Here is a 19359-nt window from a genome sequence, read left to right as displayed (position 1 = left end):
TCCATTATTGCACATGGGCTGCCAGATATGCCCAGACACATCACATGTGTCGAAGAAAACGTATTTCAATTTTTTCACAGGGCATGCATGGTTTGCCCACAGTCTCCCCCTGCTTACCGACAGAACACCCCAATTATTGCCCATTATATCAACAAATTGCCCAGGTTCATTTGATGTTTTACAAGAGAAAAACCTCCGAATATTGTACCGGAGCTATCTGCTAAGTTCAGATTCACCAGATGACTACGAATATAATACTTCCCTGGGGTGTAACCTGTGTGCCCCACACCAGGGACAGACCTGACACCTGGGAGCGGACCTGGCTATACCAGACCCTAGCACACTGCCCCCAGCGTGCTATGGCCCTTCTACCTGTTGATAGTTCCGGTGGACCCCCATGTGAGTAGGGCGGTTCTCCAATGCGGTTCCTGCATGTGAGACATAAAAACATCCATTAGAAGCCCTGCCCCCCCCCCCTCTGTATAGCAATATGGATTCTCTGCAATGAGACCGAGAGGTGGCATGCCCCCCACGCCACCGAGGCCAAGCTTGTTTGTCAGTTACGAGAACTAGTTTGCCAGATGCAGCAATGTAGTGTCTTGAAACTAAGTCAATTATTCACATGCTAAATCTGATAATGACCATAGCACTTTGGAGTGCATAATTTAGAGTCTGTTCTTAACTCGTCCCCTTACTATTCTTCTCTCCTTGTACTTTGACGCCTTTGTAACTTGCACACATGTCACCTTACCTCCAATGATGCACCGTTTGCTACCTCTTGTATTGTTTGATCCAAGTCAAATTATCCATGGTGCCCGTCCATGGGAGAACCAATAACTCTACCAACTGCCAAATGTAGGAAAAGCTCTATACAGTCACAATTAATTGGACAATAAGTCCCACACCAAGCTCTCTCCCCGCTCTGTGGTTTAAGATGTAGCATAATCCTAGGGGTAGCTTTGACACCTACACCATTAGTGCCCCAGGGACTGAAAAGGTTGTGACCCTGCACACACTTGCAGTGAAGGTATACAGAGATGGTATATAAAACACACCTGTGACACACAAATGCTGCCCATTCCACACAGGGAGACGTGCTCACGAGATACCAATCGCTTCCCATGGCACATTGCTGTCACACAAACCCACACACCCCACACATTGACACTTCTCAAACCGTAGTGGCGCACTCAACCAACAGCAGAGGCTGTCATACACACACCTCACATTCCCACTTAACAGTGCTGTACATAGTCACACACAAAAGCTGTGCCGGAACCTCACCGCATTGTGTGTGCCCCGTAGCATCCAGCCTGCTAGTCCTCGCACAATCCGGCTGCGGGCCCTAGACCCCCTGATGCCCTAGCCCCAGTAAACTAAGACTCCGCTTACAAGGAACATACATGTAGGCCGCTGACAGGTACGCAAGCCGTAACTCGGTCGTCCGTGTCCCAGCCCCTATACGATTGTACCAGTTGCTTTGCAAGGGGGCATCAGATTTATGACACTGGGAAAACAGGATTACCCTCGAATCACAGGATGTATGCGTGTCGGTTGCCGGGCATCGAACCTGATGCTACCACAGCAGATCGCCAAGGCCCAAGAGCGACGGCTCCAATGGTGTCCGATTTTATAGAGAAGCCACACATAACCAGGGTACACTTGGACTGTACTATTATAGAAAGTGTGTCCAACCATACTTGCTCCAGATCAAATCCTAAAGTCCTCTTTGTCGTCTAATTCTTTGCCAACAGACAATCTGTAATCAGAAAAACACGTTGGCCTCAAACCACACCCGTTTTACGTTACATCTGGCCCACTGACCCCAGTGTACTGACACTTGTTTTACCCATGGTCACTCCTGTGACTTTCAACGAGGCGTGGCCCGGCATCCTTTCCCGAATGGTAGCCTGCATGGACATAAAGCAAGTTGTAAATAGCCCCACCCCGCCCAACCTACACCCCCTACCAGGCACCGGGGGGCTGGACGGGCTAGGAGAAAATGCACTGAACATATTCACATGGTTTTGCGTTATTTCTGCCATCGCATCCGTATCATTGCCATGTAACATCGAACCTACACGAACTGTGCAAGAAGGCCTGTACCTGGCTCTTGTGATGGACATCCACCTCAGCAGTAGCCTAGCATCTGTCCATAGAAACGCTTCCACTTGCCACTGTTCATCTAACTTTAACCATTACAGACTCTAACAAACACATGTGACCCCAGTGCAACCCCAGCTAAGAAACACCTGATTCTATGTAAAGCGCCCTGACAACTTTGAGTGGTGTTCCCGCTAATAAACTCATAATTAATGACCTACGCTCCAGCTAAGCCGCAACGTTTGTTCTTGAGTTTGAGTGTCCTTCATTTATTGGTACTATACCTCTACTTGCACTCTGTATTCCCGTGTGACCTGCACACAAGTCACCTCCTGTAATGCACCGCTTGCTACCTCTTGCATCCCCGTATTGTTCACGATTGTCACCCCTGCCTCAAACAATCCTCGTGTGTCATATGGTCGCCCGTACTAGTTCTCATGTATCATGTATTCTCTGTTCCTATAGTGAAGCGCTCTGACACCTTCAGGTAAAGTCCGCGCTATATAAAAACGCATTCATAAATAAATACATAGATTGCCTCCGCCTGCACCCCCCCACTCCCCCACCCACATGCAGGCTCTGTCCGCGCCCCGCCCCACGAGGCTCAACACGGGCGGGGCAAGAGAGTGAACTGCAAGAGTCAAGGCTCCCCGGGACGCATGTAGGAAGGATGCCACGCCGAACTGCCCACCGCGACACCCGCCCATGCCTGCAAGCAGCGGCCCCCCTTCCCTCTCCCTCCCTCACAACGGGCCAGGGAAAGTGCGCCCTGGGAGACCGGCAACAAGGGCCACAGGCAGCAAGGCACAGACAAAAGGAGCAGCAGCGCGCGCACCAGCCCCAGGACAACAAGGCAAGTGAGGCGGGGCAGGGGGACACGGCACCAGAAAGGGGGACGGAAAGGCATCAGGATTAACAGGGCCGCATGAGGTCACAACTCACATCCCCCCCCCCCGCCCCCAAGAGACCCGCAGGTAGAGGGACGGCTGTGCGGCCACACCACGCTGCGATCAGCAAACCCAAAGTAAAGTCCACCTCAGCCGCGCCTCATGCCCCACGTGCGAGGAATGGCCCGCGCTGGCCACCACACTCGCGTCCCTCCACACAAGAATGACCTCCGGTACACCAGATTCCCCGCAACAAAACATGTCACAGCGCTGACGAACCTACTCCAAAAGTGAGCACAAAGATAGCGTACGTGCAAGACACCAGGCCTCCAGGAATGCGATGCCCGGCCCCTACCGAAGCAAAGACCCCGCATGCACCCCTCACATTGCCCCCCACCGCCCGCAGAACCAGGCCCAGCCCCCCCCCCCCCTTCCCCCATCACAAAGGCCACGCTCGACCACCAGGGACCCACGGGAAACCCAGGAGCAGGGAGAGGGGAGGGGGGGCAGGAGGGAGAACACCTCACCTCAAAAAACAGTGTCCGGGAAGCACCGCTCATCGGGTCAAGGGGGGAGGATCCGTCCACGGGGCCGACCAGGGATCAAGGAGGGCGCCAGGCCCGCGACCCCAGGCCATATACCCAGGGCCCCGCCCTTCCCCTGCCGAAAGTGACATCACTGGGGACCCTCCAGGTCCCAGACTCTAGAACGCTTCCTGGGGGCTGTGCCATCATGTAGCACTAAGGGTGGCCGCCCTCTTAGGTGGCCCCCTTCGGTGGCCCGGGGCAGTCTGGCAGAAAGACGAGGTGATGGCTTGACACTGGTGAGAATGAAGCTCTTATTGTGCACTCCCCCCCCCCCCCCTCCACCCCCCATGCCCCCATCGACCTATGCTGTGGTGTGGTGTGGCTCACCAGTTGGAGGCGGCAGACCCGGGAGCAGAAGTCGGCCGGGACCAGGGTTCAATTCCCGACGCGGCAGGATTGTGGACTTGGGTCAGCGGACTCGATAATTCTGGCTTCGGTGCCTACTCTAATCTGGGGTCTCACTTGGCAACTCTGGGCATTAGCTTGCCTAATCTCCACAATGCCCCTCCCCCCAACGCCGGGGATGCCTGGCTCCACCCTGGGGACTCCCAGCAGGGACCATCCCACAGGGAAAGCCAGGACGGGTTCCCCAGCGTTGCACAGCGCCAGGAAACCTCCGGGTAGCAGTGCGCTTTACAAGTGCAAACATAATAATAATAATAATATGCTCAGGGAGGCTGTAGAGGGGTGGGCCGTGGACTCCTTGTCCGTGCCAGGAATCTCTGGGAAAAGTGTGGTGTGCGTGCCAGTGGTCGATGGCTTTGTGGGCCGCCATCTTTTATTGGTCACAGTGTTGTCATAGGCGTTTATAACGTCGCCTCGTTGTCTGCCTTACCAACTCAAAGTCCTGTTTGCAGAGCCAGCCCGCAGAAGCCGAACAGCAGCTACATTGTTTGAGCAGGTGTTTAGTGTCAGCTATGAGGAAGAAAGGTTACAGTGACATGCAGATTTCTAGTAAGTGAACATGTGGGCAGGGGCCAGCCAGAAACCGTACTCCACTCTGGGATCTATTTATTTACTGAGCCCTAGGGAAGTGGCATTAGATCACGTCTGTCCAGAGAGCATTAATTACCAATTAATGCCCCGGGACATTATTGATTACCTTAGGGTGGCCTTCTCTGTAAGTCCTCCCTCTGTTCTCACTGTACAGCCGCTCAGTTTCTGTGCCACGAGAACAGGGCATATTATGTTTTCCTTTATTTGTTGTGTTATCAGTAACCGGGAGTATTCTGTTTTCTTACTTTGTGTAGTGTGTGCCATTTTCCGACAGTGGGGTATCAAATGTATAATGAGTCCTAATGCGAGCATGAAAACGCGGCCACTTCCCCCGGTCTACGTTAACAGATGGCTACTATCATTGGCAGTCAGTGGGCCCCTTGTAGACCCAGGCATGGGTGCCACATCACCTACTTCACTCCTTGAAGGCCTCAGAGATCCCATTCTGCCTGTCTTCCCTCTCTCTCCTCCCTATCTACATTCCTCTGTACTCTCGCCTACTTCCGCTTCCGTTCTCCCTCCTCATTATCCCTATCCGATCTCTCGCCCTTTTCAGTTGTCTGTATCTGCTTCAAGTCTTTTGCACTTTTTATTCTCCGCCCTCTTTTAAATCCCTTCTTTTTGATTTTCCCAATTTCCCTCACCCCTTCTTCTCCCTTACCAGGTCCATTCTCTTCTATATCCTGCCATTCTCTCCTCCACAACCCCTTCATCTCCCTCCTCTCGATGCACTTTGTCCCTTTCTCTTTCACATCTACATCTTGTCATTCGTTCCCCCATCACCTGCCTCCTGTTCTCACCCACATCCTAATGCCTGCCCCTTTGCATGGGTGCTGGAACACTTTTCTTGCTGGGTTTCGTTGGTAGGGGCATCAGCCCTCTAAAATTATACAGGCTTATAACAAAATATCCTAGTGTTAATAAACGAGCGAGTGCAGCAAATAACCAAAACTTTTAATTGTGAGCCTGTGTTTACATGAGCGAAGCAAGTGAATGAGATGTTAGTCTCACGGAGTTTGTGCAAAAAGGTGGTGCACTGGCAGATTATGTTGTAATATTCCTAAGTATCTGGATACATTGTTCCAATTGTCATTAAAACAGAGTTATTTAAAAAAGGTAATTAATAAATCAGAGTGGTTTCACTATTGTTTTGTTTTCTCACCCTACTCTGAAACTGCCTTCCATCTCACACTGCAATTAAAATCTCAACAAGAGTTTAATTTTTAACAATTAAAACATTTTAAAAGCAGCTATGGAACATGGGTGTCTTTCACACGCCAAATTCTTCCCCCCTCCATAGGACCAGATCACAGGAGTGATGAAAATAAGCAATACTGTCTCTTTGAAGCCACATAATGTGACACAAGCTGTACATGATCACCAAATGTGCAGTGACCTCATGTAATTTACCATTGAGCTCATGCTATTTACTACTGATTTTCACTGCTTTTGAACAAACCGCTAATGCAGCTCAAAAACAAAACTGATTAAAAGGCCTGTTGTTTCCCATCCTCTTTCTCCAGTTTTAGGGGTGCTGCAGTATCTGCCACACACCTAGTACCAGAGCACTTGCTTACATGAACCTTGCCCTTTTGCTTAATGTTTATCCCTTTCTCTCTGTTCGACTTCCCCTTTTAATGGAAGAGTAACTATGTCTGTTTTATTGATGTAATAGCACCTCAGTTTTAGATATTTGTTATTTTTGATCATGCTGTATTTACATTTCATACACACTTTGAACTTTTTATGTATGCTGGTTGTCTGATTCATCAGCTGCTGTTCTTCTCTGCTGAGTGTTTTGCCTGTATTAAATAAGGGTTAGCACATTATTCTAATGCTATGTTACTTTGCAGGAGATGATGATGCTGTTTTTAACCTGTTTTAAGATGTTTTCCGTGTAATGTATTGATATGTGTCTTTTATGGCCTCGAATGGCTGAATAAAGATTCTTTGAGTTGACTTCCCCATTCGCTTGTTTCCTTTTCTTGCTACATTCACACTTTCTATCTTTTGCCCTTTTGGCTCTGTTCTCCACTTCAATCTTTTTAGGTCGAGCCTACCAGCGCGCCAGCGCTGCGCTGCAAGGCTTGTATTATTTAGTCAGGTTGATTAGGACACGCCCATGGCTTTCCATTTGTACCTTCTTGTGCCTTTCTTAATTGCTTTGTTATTGGCAAGACGCTGCTCTTTGGCCCAACTTTGGGTGTGTTTTTCACTTTGTGGCGACCACCTATGTTACATGTCCCCTTACATTCTGATCATATTTCCCATGTTTGCTGCACTCTATTTTTCACTCAATTGGACCCCTGCCGTGAACATAGCAGCTCTTTGTGTCTTCCCTGCCACACACCTATCACAAAAGTTCCTTGTGTATTTGTTTTTGCACCCCTGCTGCATGTTTCAAAAATCCTTTGTTTACCATTTCTTTACATACTAAAAGCGGCCACCCCCAATTTCCTTTCTTTTTCATTACTTTTTTTTACAACTGTGGGGGTCATGATTGCATCAAAAGTAAAAAATAGGAAAAAGGTGCTTTTCTTTTTCTTTACTTTTTATGCAATTGCGGCACCCGTGCAGTTGAGCCGATTGTAACAAAAGTAGTGGAAACGAAAGGAAATGGCGGGCAGCCGCTTTCAACATGTAAAGAAATAGAAAACAAGAATTTGGAATGCAGTAGGTATTCGATTTACGCAAGTTTTTGCTATTGGCATTGTAAATGGGAATACCTTTTATTTATGCTTTAAATCCAAAACACAAATGAAAGGCATTGCCATTTACAATGCCAACTGTTCAAAGTCACATAAATGCGAAACCTATTGCATTGCAAATGCTTGTTTTTCTTTGTTCTCCCGCTGCTCTTCTCACCAGTGTAGCGTATCTTCTGTCATCTCTTTCAGTGTCCGCCCTCTGTTTCTCTTTCCCTTCCTCCACCAAACACTGACGTGTCTGCAGCCTGCTCAGTTTCCCAAGAGGCCAGTCTGCCTGGTGCCTTCCAGTCTTCCCATCATTTGCCTGGATGCACCACCCTACCTCAGACTAAAACTCTTGCAGAAAAGAGCTAACAGAGCCAGGCAAAGGCGCTTGCAAAAATGAATCTGACTGCTAAATAAACTGCTTCAAATGAAAGCACTAAAAGTGTCCTGGTGTCTCTGCACTAGCTGCACCACTGGTGGCAACGCCCTTGTTTTCACAGTGTTCTATAGGCCCACGTCCTGTCTGCTGCGAAGATTCCCCAGTTAACAGTAATGTTGTAGGTGCTGGTCTGTCCCCACTTCCCTGAGCGTTAAACAAGTATTAGACGCGTTTATGACTTCAGCTTATGGATAAAATGGCTTACATTGACAGAGCCCACTGCCCTATCACATGCGCAGTCGAGGCTCTACCTGTGTCGCTAGTTTTTCTTCACTTGTCCACGCTCTTTGTTCCGTCTAGTCTCCACTCTGTCAGTAGTCGCTCTGTTTAAGTCTTCCATGTTTAGTCCTCCCCCACCAGACTAGGATTCATCCAGAATATTGCAAAGCAGCTCATCTGCATGTACAGCGTGGTTCTCTACCACGTATGCTCCGAGACTTTACCATTCTCTTTCTGAGTAAGAATATGACTTCCAAAGTTGATTTTGATCCTTTCCACCATTCTCACATTAATGAGTCTAATTTTGGGAATAAAGTCCTTAAACGTCATATGGGCCTTTTTACTACTAGTTTTTCAACATGTATCTTCCAGCGGACAGTTATTATTATTCGTCCCTTAGATGTGTTTTGTGTAGTATTATCTGTGCTAATGCAATTCAGGTGTGTACTGGTCACCTTCATACAATTATGGTAATGTTGTTATGGTTGTTGTCTTGGTCGTATTCATATAATGTACTTTCTACCTGTAGCATGGCCTTCCATTGCTATCAGGGTCTGATACGTTCTTACGTTGATTTTGAGGGTTCTCTCACAAAGCAGTGTGGTTTGATTATTAAGTTCAAACTTCAGTAGTCTATTTATGGTTTTGAAGTTCTTTTATTAACAAAAGGTATGTATATATATATATATATATATATATATATATATATATATATATATACACATCAGCGGCACAGCGAATAAACAGATAAGAAACAACTGTAAACTTGGGTCCGTGTTTTGGAAAGGAGAATGCAAATGCATTAGACGCGGAGTGGAGTGAGATATATATATATATATATATATATATATATATATATATATATATATATATATATATATATATATATATATATATATATATATTCACTTAAAAAACCATAGGTTTCAGGCCATCAGTGATGTCATTTGAGATGTCATCAGTGATGTCACTGACCATGTCATGAATTATGTAATATGTGACATCATCAGCAGTGGATTGCGGGTGCGCGAAATATAGTTAGTACAACTATCTATATAGGAGCAATTTCAATGGTTTTTTAAAATGCTAATTCCTAACTATATAAGGCCTGAAACCAATGTTTTTTAAGTGAATTTGCAAGGTTTTTAAAATGCTAATTCCTAACTATGAGTCCTGAAACCTATGGTTTTTTTAAGTGAATTTGCAAGGTTTTTTAAATGCTAATTCCTAACTATATAAGGCTTGAAACCTATGGTTTTTTCAGTGAATTTGCAAGGTTTTTTAAATGCGAATTCCTAACTATATCAGGCGTGAAACCTATATTTTTTCAATAAATTTCAAAGGTTTTGAAAATGCTAATTCTATTAGCGGATAACGTTTATATATGTTATTATCCTTCTGGGACCACCTGAGCAGCCATCTTGTTTCTCAGGAGAAGTGAGGCACAAGAGAGCACAAAAAAAGAGTGGAAAACGCGAAAAGGGGGCAGGGTTGAGACCCCCTGACCCCCTAGCCCTTCTCAGGGGGTCCCAGAAGGACCACCAAGTGCAAAAAATCACGGGGTACGAGCCTGGTACGCGTACCCTACGCATACCCCGCAATTTATTTATTTATTTATTGCCCTTGGGGGTCCTTTTGGGACCCCTGAGAAGGGCTAGAGGGTTGAGGGGGTCTCTACCCTGCCCCCTTTTTGTGTTTTCCACTCTTGTTTTGGGCTCTCTTGTGCCTCAGTTCTCCTGAAAAACAAGATGGTGGCCACACTTCCTGGTTTGGACAGTTTAGAATGTTGACAGTCGACTGCCAGCCAATCAGAAACTCGCTCACGCACGTAAGGGTACGCGCACGTACGCGTACGGTACACGTACCGTACAGTGCGCGTACGGTGAGCGCATATAGATATATCATTTGATCAAATTCAATTTTCTCAACAACTACTGGAGGGATTTTCACCAAATATAGAAAAGGCACTACGGCATACCTGTCCCTACCATTTTGCCAAGTTTGGTGTAATTCCGTTCAGCCGTTCGGGCTGTAGCCGTGTCTAAAGGTCCCATAGAAAATGCCATTTGAAAAATTTCTAATTCAATTTTCTCAAGAACTACTGGAGGGATTTTCACCAAACATAGCAAAGGCACATCTGCATACCAGGCCCTACTATGTTGCCAAGTTTGGTGTAATTCCATTCTGCCGTTCGGGCTGTAGCCGTGTCTAAAGGTCCCTATGGAAATTAACATGGGGAAAACACGTTTTGGGACCACCCTTTGGGCCCCCGCTTGACGAATCCCCCCAAAACTTTCAGGGAAGGAGCGGAGCGGAGCTGTCCAAAATTCTGGAAAATTACACACAGATTCTTCAATCGGCGCCAAAGTTATTCCCAATAGAATGTTGAGCGCATATAGATATATAATTTGCTCAAATTCATTTTCTCAACAACTACTGGAGGGATTTTCACCAAATATAGAAAAGGCACTACTGCATACCTGTCCCTACCATTTTGCCAAGTTTGGTGTAATTCCGTTCAGCCGTTCGGGCTGTAGCCATGTTTAAAGGTCTCATAGAAAATGCCATTTGAAAAATTTCAAATTCAATTTTCTCAAGAACTACTGGAGGGATTTACACCAAACATACAAAAGGCACTGCTGCATACCAGTCCCTACCATTTTGCCAAATCTGGTATAATTCCGTTCAGCTGTTCGAGCTGTAGCCTTGTCAGAATGTCCCTATGGAAATTAACATGGGGAAAACACGTTTTGGGACCCCCTTTTTTCTCAGCCCCCGCTTGACGAATCCCCCCGAAACTTTCAAGGAAGGAGCGGAGCGCAGCGAGGCAAATTTAAGGAAAATTACAGGCAGATCCCTCAATCGGCGCCAAAGTTATTCCCAAAAGAATGTTCGGAATTTCCTATGGTAACTAGGTCCTAACTATATATACCTTCTGGCGACCGCCAGTAGGTAATATATATGTGTATGTATGGTTTTTTTCTTTCTTTTTTTTAACCGATCTCTCAGTTGGGTATCCAGTTTCAAGGTCTTGACAACATTTTAATATGGTGTCTGCATATTATATGTCTGTGTTGTGTTAGTCTTGTGTTCTGGAGTCATGCAGTACATCTTCTGGCCTCTCGCGACTATGTTAGGCGTAGAGTTCAGTTTAGCATGTTCTGTTGTTGGTTGGCGCATGGATTTTTAGATCTGGCATATGGTGTTGTCTGTATTTGGCATGTCATCATCATCATCATCATCACAAGCTTTATTTCGACACAATGTCATAAAAGCAACACAAAACAAAACAAAAATATCACCCACAAGACTACATATAGGTTAAAAAATAAAAAAGTACAATGACACGAATACAATTAATCATCATAAAATCGAGTTAAAACTGGAAAATAATTCATAACTTTAAAATACACAGCTAAAACTTCAAAGTGCTAGAAGAATTGGCAAAATTTAAAAAAGAATAAAATGCTTGTACCTGATAATGTTTTCAACAATAAATGTTAATAATCTGTAGAATTGGCTGCTGGCTGAACGAATAGAACTACTACATCTTCTTCGCAAGTGCTTTTCTTCGTGTCAGCCACGCTTGGCCCAGGAACTTTGCTATACAACAAGTTATAAAAGGTCTGGTATCAGTTCTGAGAATTCGACTGCAACATGAAGATCCCGTGTTCCAAACTGCCGGCAGAGCGGGCTCAACCATTTTTCTCGCAATAATTTGAACGCCGGACAGGCAAACAAGATATGTGCAGTGCTTTCCACAATGGCCAGACACCTGGGGCAACCTTTTCCATTATTGGTGGACCACTTTACCGTCACCTCCCCTACTGGGAGAGAACCGTACCTGAAGTGCATGTAGAGTATTCTATCTCTCGGCACTTTAATTAAATCCAGGTAGGGTTCAAAGTATCTACTTTGCTTGTGTAGGTAGAACTCTGTTGTAAATTTACCCATATTAGTTCTTCTAATATCGCGTTGGTCCACCCATTCCCAGTAGAGGCGTATAAGTGCCTCTCTCCTTGGGGGTTCCTGACTGTCTCAGCAACCACTGAGCCCAATTGCCGAAAGCATCTTTTTGGTGTCACGTATACAGCCTATTTTCCCCCGGTGTCAAGCCTAGTGACCTCAGTGAGTGCCTCAGGGTATTTAGGGAGCTCAGGTGTCCTCCTAATGCGTGCCCAGAATAGTAAAGGACGCAACCTGGCTATGTTGCTTATCGACCGCCTACCCATATCCAAAAATAGTGGGGTAAGGGGAATGTATTTTGGTGCTGACACTAGGTCTCTTAGGAATTTGTGTTCTGCTATGGAAAGCTCGTCCAATTTATCGTGTCCCCAAACTTCGGCGCCATATAGGGCAGCACTGACCACCTTATCGTTGTATATATGGAGGGCTGGGGCTGTAGGTTTTGTGTGGAAAAGGCAATGTTCCTTAACTACTGCACCTGACATACGCTTATGGGCCAACAACTTTCCCAGGTGTGGCCTCCAAGACATTTTATTGAAGAACTTTGCACCTAAGTAGTCAAAGGTATCAACCTTTTCGAGGGGAGTCCCTCCTAAAAGTGGGCCCTTCCTGCATGCCCTATGGGGATTAAAGGCCATAAACTTGGTTTTACTGGCATTTATGATGAGGCCTCGCGTTTCGCAAAAGTGGTGGAATCTGTCAACTAAGCGCTGTAGCCCTGCCGGGGTCTTGGATATCAACAACGTGTCGTCCGCGAACAACAAAGTTAGTATCTTTTTTCCCCCCAGGGTCGGTGTGTCCACTGGCTCCTCTAGCAGAAAGTCCACCACCCTGTTCATATATAGAGAGAATAGGGTGGGGGCCGAGACGCAACCCTGCCTTACACCTCGCTTGACAGGGATGCGCTCGGTGAGTTGACCCTGGCATGTCTGCGTTGTGTTGCCTGCTTGTTCAGTGTTGTATGCGTTGTGTTGCCTGCTTGTTCAGTGTTGTATCTAACATGTCCAGCGGGATGTTGGGTTGTGGTTAATTGGTGTCTGTGCATTAAAGTTGTTTAAAAAGCATATTTATGCTGTGTTATATATGATGTTTTATGTCTTGCCCAAAGTGTTTTGTTGGCTTTTAGCTTCTCAGTGCTTTATCCTGAACACAGTGACTTCTGTGTGCTGCCTTCACCCGCAGTTCTAAGGCTTGACCTGTTTGCACAGTCCCCGCAATAGCCCAGCGCCCTCTCTAAAATTAGCGAGGTGCATTCAGCAAACTGACTAGGGAAGTATTATTGTGCAGACATTACGCACTGAGTACTTTTGCTGTGGACCTCTGGCTGTTGAAGAAGCCTCGTACATGAAGGCTGGAAGGAAGCAGACAGAAGTGGTCCTATGTACACAACAGGGCTTTAATAGCTCCCGGGGCAGTGGTTGGAATTAACTTCAAATGGACATGTGAAAAGAGCATGGCTGGAAAGGGTACACACAAATGTGCATGCGAAAGCTCTGCTAGTGCAATTCTTCACATAGATAAGTCACACGCAGTGAGTAGATAAACATGCAAATGAGGATGTGCCTGACATTTGCTTCAGCACTCAGCTCTAGCAATCTCTGATCGCTGTTACTAGGGTTACGGACCAGTTGTCTTGACAATGAAGATAAAAGTGCCATCTGATCAGGGGAAAACGTAGCTCGTCATGTAAGCCTTTTTAGGTTTCGCCTAGCGGAAGCTGCGCTCTGCGCAGCTTTTCCGCGCAGGCGAAATCCTGTTGAGAACCGTAGGGTGCTTTGGTTCGGCCCTCGTCGTTGATTGGCTGGCTCCGTAAACGGAGCCTTGCCATTGGACGAGGGGCCTGTCCGTCAATGCCGGACCAGACACGGGGGCGTTCCCGACATTCTTTGGCTTTTGCCGACGTCACGGGACGCCGGGAACGCCCCCGTGTCTGGTCCGGCATTGCCGGCACTACTGCATCCTACCACTTTGCCCTCTTGCGCACTAATGAGGATTTATGGCGAGTCCACTAGTCCTTAGTATTGGGAAACCCTTTCCCCATTCTTTCAATCGCTGAAACCGCCGCCGTGGCTTCGACAGCGCGACCAGAGCCAGTGGGCTCGTCAGGAGGGCCGCGCTGCCATTGGGTGGCCCAGGGAGAGTTGCCGCGCAGCCATTGGCTGTTCCCCGGAAGCAGAGGTCCGGCCCGCCGCCTGGTTGTGGGCGGGGCCGGGAGGACGTGTTGTTCCGCTTCCCCCTGCCTGGGGGAAGCCTTTGCGGGAGTTGCCGGTCTCCCGTGCCCAGAGGGAGACCGGGGAAGAGGAGAGGTCGCGTCGCCGCTGCTGGGGGCTCCCGGCGCCCCGGAGGAGAAGTGGATCGGGAGCCTGGCGGCTCCACTCGGGAGGACGACGGCGGAAGGAGAAGGCGGTGCTTCATTATGAGGAGGAGACCCGCCGCCGAGCCGCCGCCCAGCAGAGAGGCCGCCGCCCGGAGGAGCCCGCCCAAGAGAGCCCGGTGAGTCTGAAGGGCTGGGGAGGGCTCCGTGCGGCTGCTGTTGGTGCCGGAGAGCGGCACATGGGCGGGAGTGGAGGTAGGGCGGCCCCAGCTGGCCTCTGCCCCCACCTCTTCTCCTCACGTTCTCGCCACCTCGTCCATTGGTACGTGTGTATTCGTAAAGCCATCTTTTCTACCCGCTGCATTTTTCCCCCAACTAACCTGCTGTTCCGTTGTTTATTTATTTATTTGTGATGGTGGTCTGGCAACAGTCCGGCTTGGGTTAAAATGGCGTCCTGGTCGCTCATGAATCTTGGGACGTGTAGTATTTTCGTTCTCTGTTAGCTATTGGCTTACTAGAAGGGGAGGGGTTTGTATACTACAAGTCCCAGGGGGCACGACAGGTTCCCTGCTTGAATGTACCGGCGGGAAGCCTCTGGAGGAGGATGAGGCAGGGAGGTTAGGAGTGGAGAGGTTCAGATCCCCGAAAAATTGTTGGTTTCTGTTCCGTATGAAGTAAACCACACCGGACCCGAGGCCCCGTCCGGAGCCTCCCTGTCCCCCGCTCACTACTTCCGATGCCTTGCCTAGGGCTGCAACCACAGCTGGAGGACAACTGGAGAGCCACAGTGAGTAAAGTCTACAACCGGAGGTGCATCTCTGTTGCTGGGCACGGCGCGGCCAACTCTGCGTCCGTGCCTCGCACAATACGTGTGCCTCTGTGTCTGCATCCCGGTCCTCGACACCGAACCTAAGCACCACCCTTCATGTGGTACTTTAACCGCTTTGGTAAACTGGAGTGAAGCCTGGCTACAGCCGTCCTCCTGCCGCTAGTGTCTGTTTAAAGGAACCGGGGCAATGTCATAATGCCTATGTACCCTGCCAATGACTCGATGCCAGTTTTCGTTTTGCAATGGATGGGGGAGAGGTTAATTGTGGGATGGTAGATTCTCTAGTAATGGTACAGACTCCAAAATAACGATTCCAGGGTTATCAAGTACTTGTACCTGCTGGCCCCGTCCTACTGTTTAATCGACATATTTTAGGTTTAAAGGCACCTAACGTCGATTACACGGCTTGGACGTAATATTCCAGTGGTATTCGTTTTTTTGTACTCTTAAGGAGGAAGTTGCCGTGTAGCTGATGCTTAACAGTCCTTTTAATCATGCAGTTTAGGGGTATGAGGAACATAGGCGCTGTACTTGGTATCCGGTAAATGTTTGCAATGGGCAGAGGTAAAAGTACACATGTTTAGTATTTCCTGCCTTTGGAAGGCAGACCCTCCTTGGTAGTTAAATGTTTGGAAGTATAGGTTGTAAAATCCAGGGTAGTCACGCCGGTGTTTACGTCAAATAATTTCTACTTTTTGTGGTGGCGCTCATCTGGAGGTTTGTCAATGTTCTGCCATTTCTTTGGCCCGCGGTTCTCGATCGTCGGCGTTGTCACCAGAAGCTCCTTTAGCTGCCCCTCCCCCACACAAACTGGAGGTGGGCCGGAGATGGCTAGGATCCTCCCTCCCCCCAACCCAGGAGAATAATGAACGCTCACGTACATTACTCCGCCCTTCGTCTCAGGCGAAGGAAGGGTGGAGAAATGCAGAACCTCCGATGTTATACAAATCGCATTAAGCGTATGTCTCTGACCCCGGAGCGGACTGCGGAGGAGCGGAGGCTCCGGGTCCCCGAGGTGCCACCTTGTGGGCAGAGCGTGGCAGGGTGGGTATGGGGAGAGCTCCTGCACGTGTGGTGTGCATACAGGGTTGTTTTGAGTGCACTTTCTCTTTTGGCAGCTGGCCACAACTGAGTGGGCTCTCGTGTTTTTTGACCTGTCTCAATCAAACATGCAGCCTTCATCGTTCGTGCCCATTATTTATCATGCATATTAAATCACTGTACTTAGAGTTAAGAAAAATATGTGATCTCAGACAAGTATGAGTTATGATAGACAGTTCAGATGCTGGCGCAGCTCTTTACATTTATTAACCCTTGTACAATCGAAGCCCTAATGGAGAGGCATTTTTTGTGAGCGGAATTTAAGCGTTGTGGGCCTCCACTTTTTAGGCAAGTTGGTGCATATATCTTTGGAAACTATTATTCGATGACACAACACAGCTATCTGTGCTTATACAAAGTGTTCTTTGGCGACTAAACAAAGTGCTTGCTCTGCGCATTCAGTATCCTGCAGGCACAATTGTTTGTGGGCACAGCTCCATGCGGCTGTATCCCCGTGAAGACACAGTTTACTGCCATATAACTCTATACAGGCTCGAGTTCTTGCCAATAGATTTCCACGTGAACACTTGAACACAAACTCCACGTGTAATCAAACCTATAGTTTGGCAAACATACATGCACAATAAACTCTCTTCAGACACACCTCCCTGCTAGACGGGCATTTGCGGTGCGGTGGGTCTCGCGGTTGTGAGGGTTTGAGCTGTTGGCATTGAGGGTGGCGGTGCCTTTATTAGCTAGCCTTCGCCAGTCACTCTCCTTGTCCCTCAGTGTGCCCCTGTTGCCTGCTTGTGCCATGTGGGTGTGTGTGGAGGGCTCTGTGTGGCTGTGTGTGTGGGGAGGTTTGTGTGGCTGTGTGTGTGGGGAGCTTTGTGTGGCTGTGTGTGTGGGGAGCTTTGTGTGGCTGTGTGTGTGGGGAGCTTTGTGCGGCTGTGTGTGTGGGGAGCTTTGTGCGGCTGTGTGTGTGGGGAGCTTTGTGTGGCTGTGTGTGTGGGGGGGGCTCTGTGTGTGTCATTTGCGAGAGATAAAGCTAGTGGCATTGTAAATGACAATGCCATTTATTTATGTTAAAAAATACATAAATAAAAATAATGTCAAGAGCAATGCCAATAGCTCTAACTTTAACAAAGGCGAAACCATTGCATTGTAAATGCTTGTTACTGACAGTTATTGAACACACAGTGCCCGCTGACGCTGTGTGAGCGACAGCATTATTGCAGAAACATCTCCATGGCCAAAAGGAGTGTTTATGTGGCGCGCCTTCCGCTTCCAATGGAAAACTCGTTCTCCACATCAAATTACAGAGCTGCTGCGAGGGAAGTATATAAAGATTACCAGGGAGCTCGGAACATTCATTGTATTTGTAGAACAGACACGCTCCATTTTATGGGAACTATGGGCCGGGTGTATTAACGTAGCATTTATCAATTTTCAAATGGCGAAAATGAACAAATCACTAATTGGGAATTGGCAATTTATCAGGGGCGGCTGGTACTATTCGAAAGTGGCGAGGCGAGTGAAGTGCCCCACTACTTCCCAAAAAACAAAATAAAACACCTCCCTCAAAAACCCCAAATAAAACAACCTCTCCTTCAAGAACCGAAAATAAAACAACCCCTCTCTCCAAAATTCAGAAAAAAACAACTAGAATAACATTTCAAGTCAATAAAGTGCATGGTACCGATGGCTGCACTTTCTCCTCGGTGTTCCACTTCTGAATCTGCTGTGGGAGTCGAGCTCCCCTAACTAATCCAGACGCTGCTCCCATGCTATTACCCAGCATTAGAGAAGTGCCTGGATTGGATGGAGCGGGCTGGCTGGATGCCCTTCAGGCCCCGGAGCTCTGTGCTTGGTCTCCACCCTGCTGTCTAAGACAGCTGGGTGGAGAACTTTAAAGTTTGCATGCCACTTTGGCCGGCACAAGACCACTAGCCAAAGTGACATGCACACTTTGGAGCATCCAGCCAGAGACTGCTCCTGTCCTTTGCTGCCAATCGGCAGGAAGGGACACGCCCTGCATATCTCTGGGCTTGGGGTAGGCTGGCTGCTGAAAAATCAGAAAAATAAAATGGCAATGAAATCTTTTTATATGCCATTTTTTCTTTTGCTGCGCAGCTGACAGCTGGCGGGGGTGGGGGCACATTCCCCAGCCCTCATGAAGAAACTGTTGCTGCAATTTATATGCACTATTGCCTACACCATGTTGTGGTTTCTTAAAAATCACTATTGCAATTTACTGATCCGTAAAATGTGATTCCTGACCAGTCGCAAATTTCAAATTGGCAGTCTCAAATTGCAGCTACCGCCTTCGAAGCGTCTGCTAAATACACAATCCAGTAAAAGAGGTTCCTGCCTAGAACAGTGCTGACCAGACAAGCTCACAGAGAGCGGGTACTTGGGAAGGAGTTCACAGCCCCAGGGGATCCAACAAGTGGAAGAGCTGAAAGAGAGCAGCCTAAGGGAAGGACAAGAGTCATTTCTACTTCTACCTCGGTGCCATGTAGCACAATCACAGTTTAAGTCCACCATCCCCTCAAACTCAAATTAATCGAGTTAATTTGTAATTCATACATTAGGGCCATCATTTGCACGTAAACTAAATGCTGCTATACCCCTCACATTCAATGGTACAGCCTGTTATTCCGGACCTGGCACACATGAGACTGTGGAAATGAATTGTGGAACATGTAGTTCATGGATTAAGAATGATACTGACACAAGGGCAGCCCCATACTGTCCCAGATGTGAGTTACTACAAATCTAGACACAACTGTGTAAGGACATGGTACTACAGTGGTGAGGGGGCCATGGGTTTGGTGGCAGAGCAGCCCCCTGTCCAACGGGCCAGAAAGAGCAGGCAGCTGCTCCTGAAAGTGAAGAGTCCTCGGTGCTGGTGGCGAAGGAGCAAATTGTGAGAGAGCCACAATAGGCTTAGGGTGAAAAAAGCAAAAAATAGTTTATCAATATTTTCACCATAACGTGTGACGTAACATTATTTTTGATTCGTTGTAAAATCAGTGTAAAATCATTACCAAGTACTACCAGAACTGGAAGATGATTATGTTCCATTTTTTGTTCATCCGTCAAATTAACAGGAAGATTGTTCTATACACTTACATCATGTACGTGATTATTTCAGATGTTCAACACTTACCTCAGCAATGGTTGTTGGGGACATCTCTCTGAGTGATCTAATATCTGCCAAAGGCATACTTCATCGCTAACTGTCTGCGTGACAAGTTTTACCTTTTGGACAAGTTGTAACTT

At 47.5% G+C, this 19359-nt stretch overlaps 1 protein-coding gene across 4 annotated transcripts in view; it reads left to right on the top strand.

The window, feature by feature from the left end:
* Positions 1-19359, top strand: part of TEX2 (testis expressed 2) — a 716722-nt gene that overhangs the window by 293778 nt on the left and 403585 nt on the right. Inside the window, exon 1 of one of the 4 annotated variants that reach the window (XM_086930911.1) lies at positions 4443-4531. The exons of 2 other annotated variants lie outside the window; for them this stretch is intronic. The gene's annotated coding sequence lies outside the window, so the exon portion shown is untranslated. Of the gene's footprint in view, positions 1-4442; positions 4532-19359 lie in introns of those variants that run through there. One more of the 4 variants, XM_086930913.1, reaches the window with a different exon arrangement.

This window comes from Lissotriton vulgaris, chromosome 7 (genome assembly GCF_964263255.1).
Source record: "Lissotriton vulgaris chromosome 7, aLisVul1.2, whole genome shotgun sequence".
Taxonomy (NCBI): domain Eukaryota; kingdom Metazoa; phylum Chordata; class Amphibia; order Caudata; family Salamandridae; genus Lissotriton; species Lissotriton vulgaris.
This window is presented reverse-complemented; position numbering and strand designations above follow the sequence as displayed.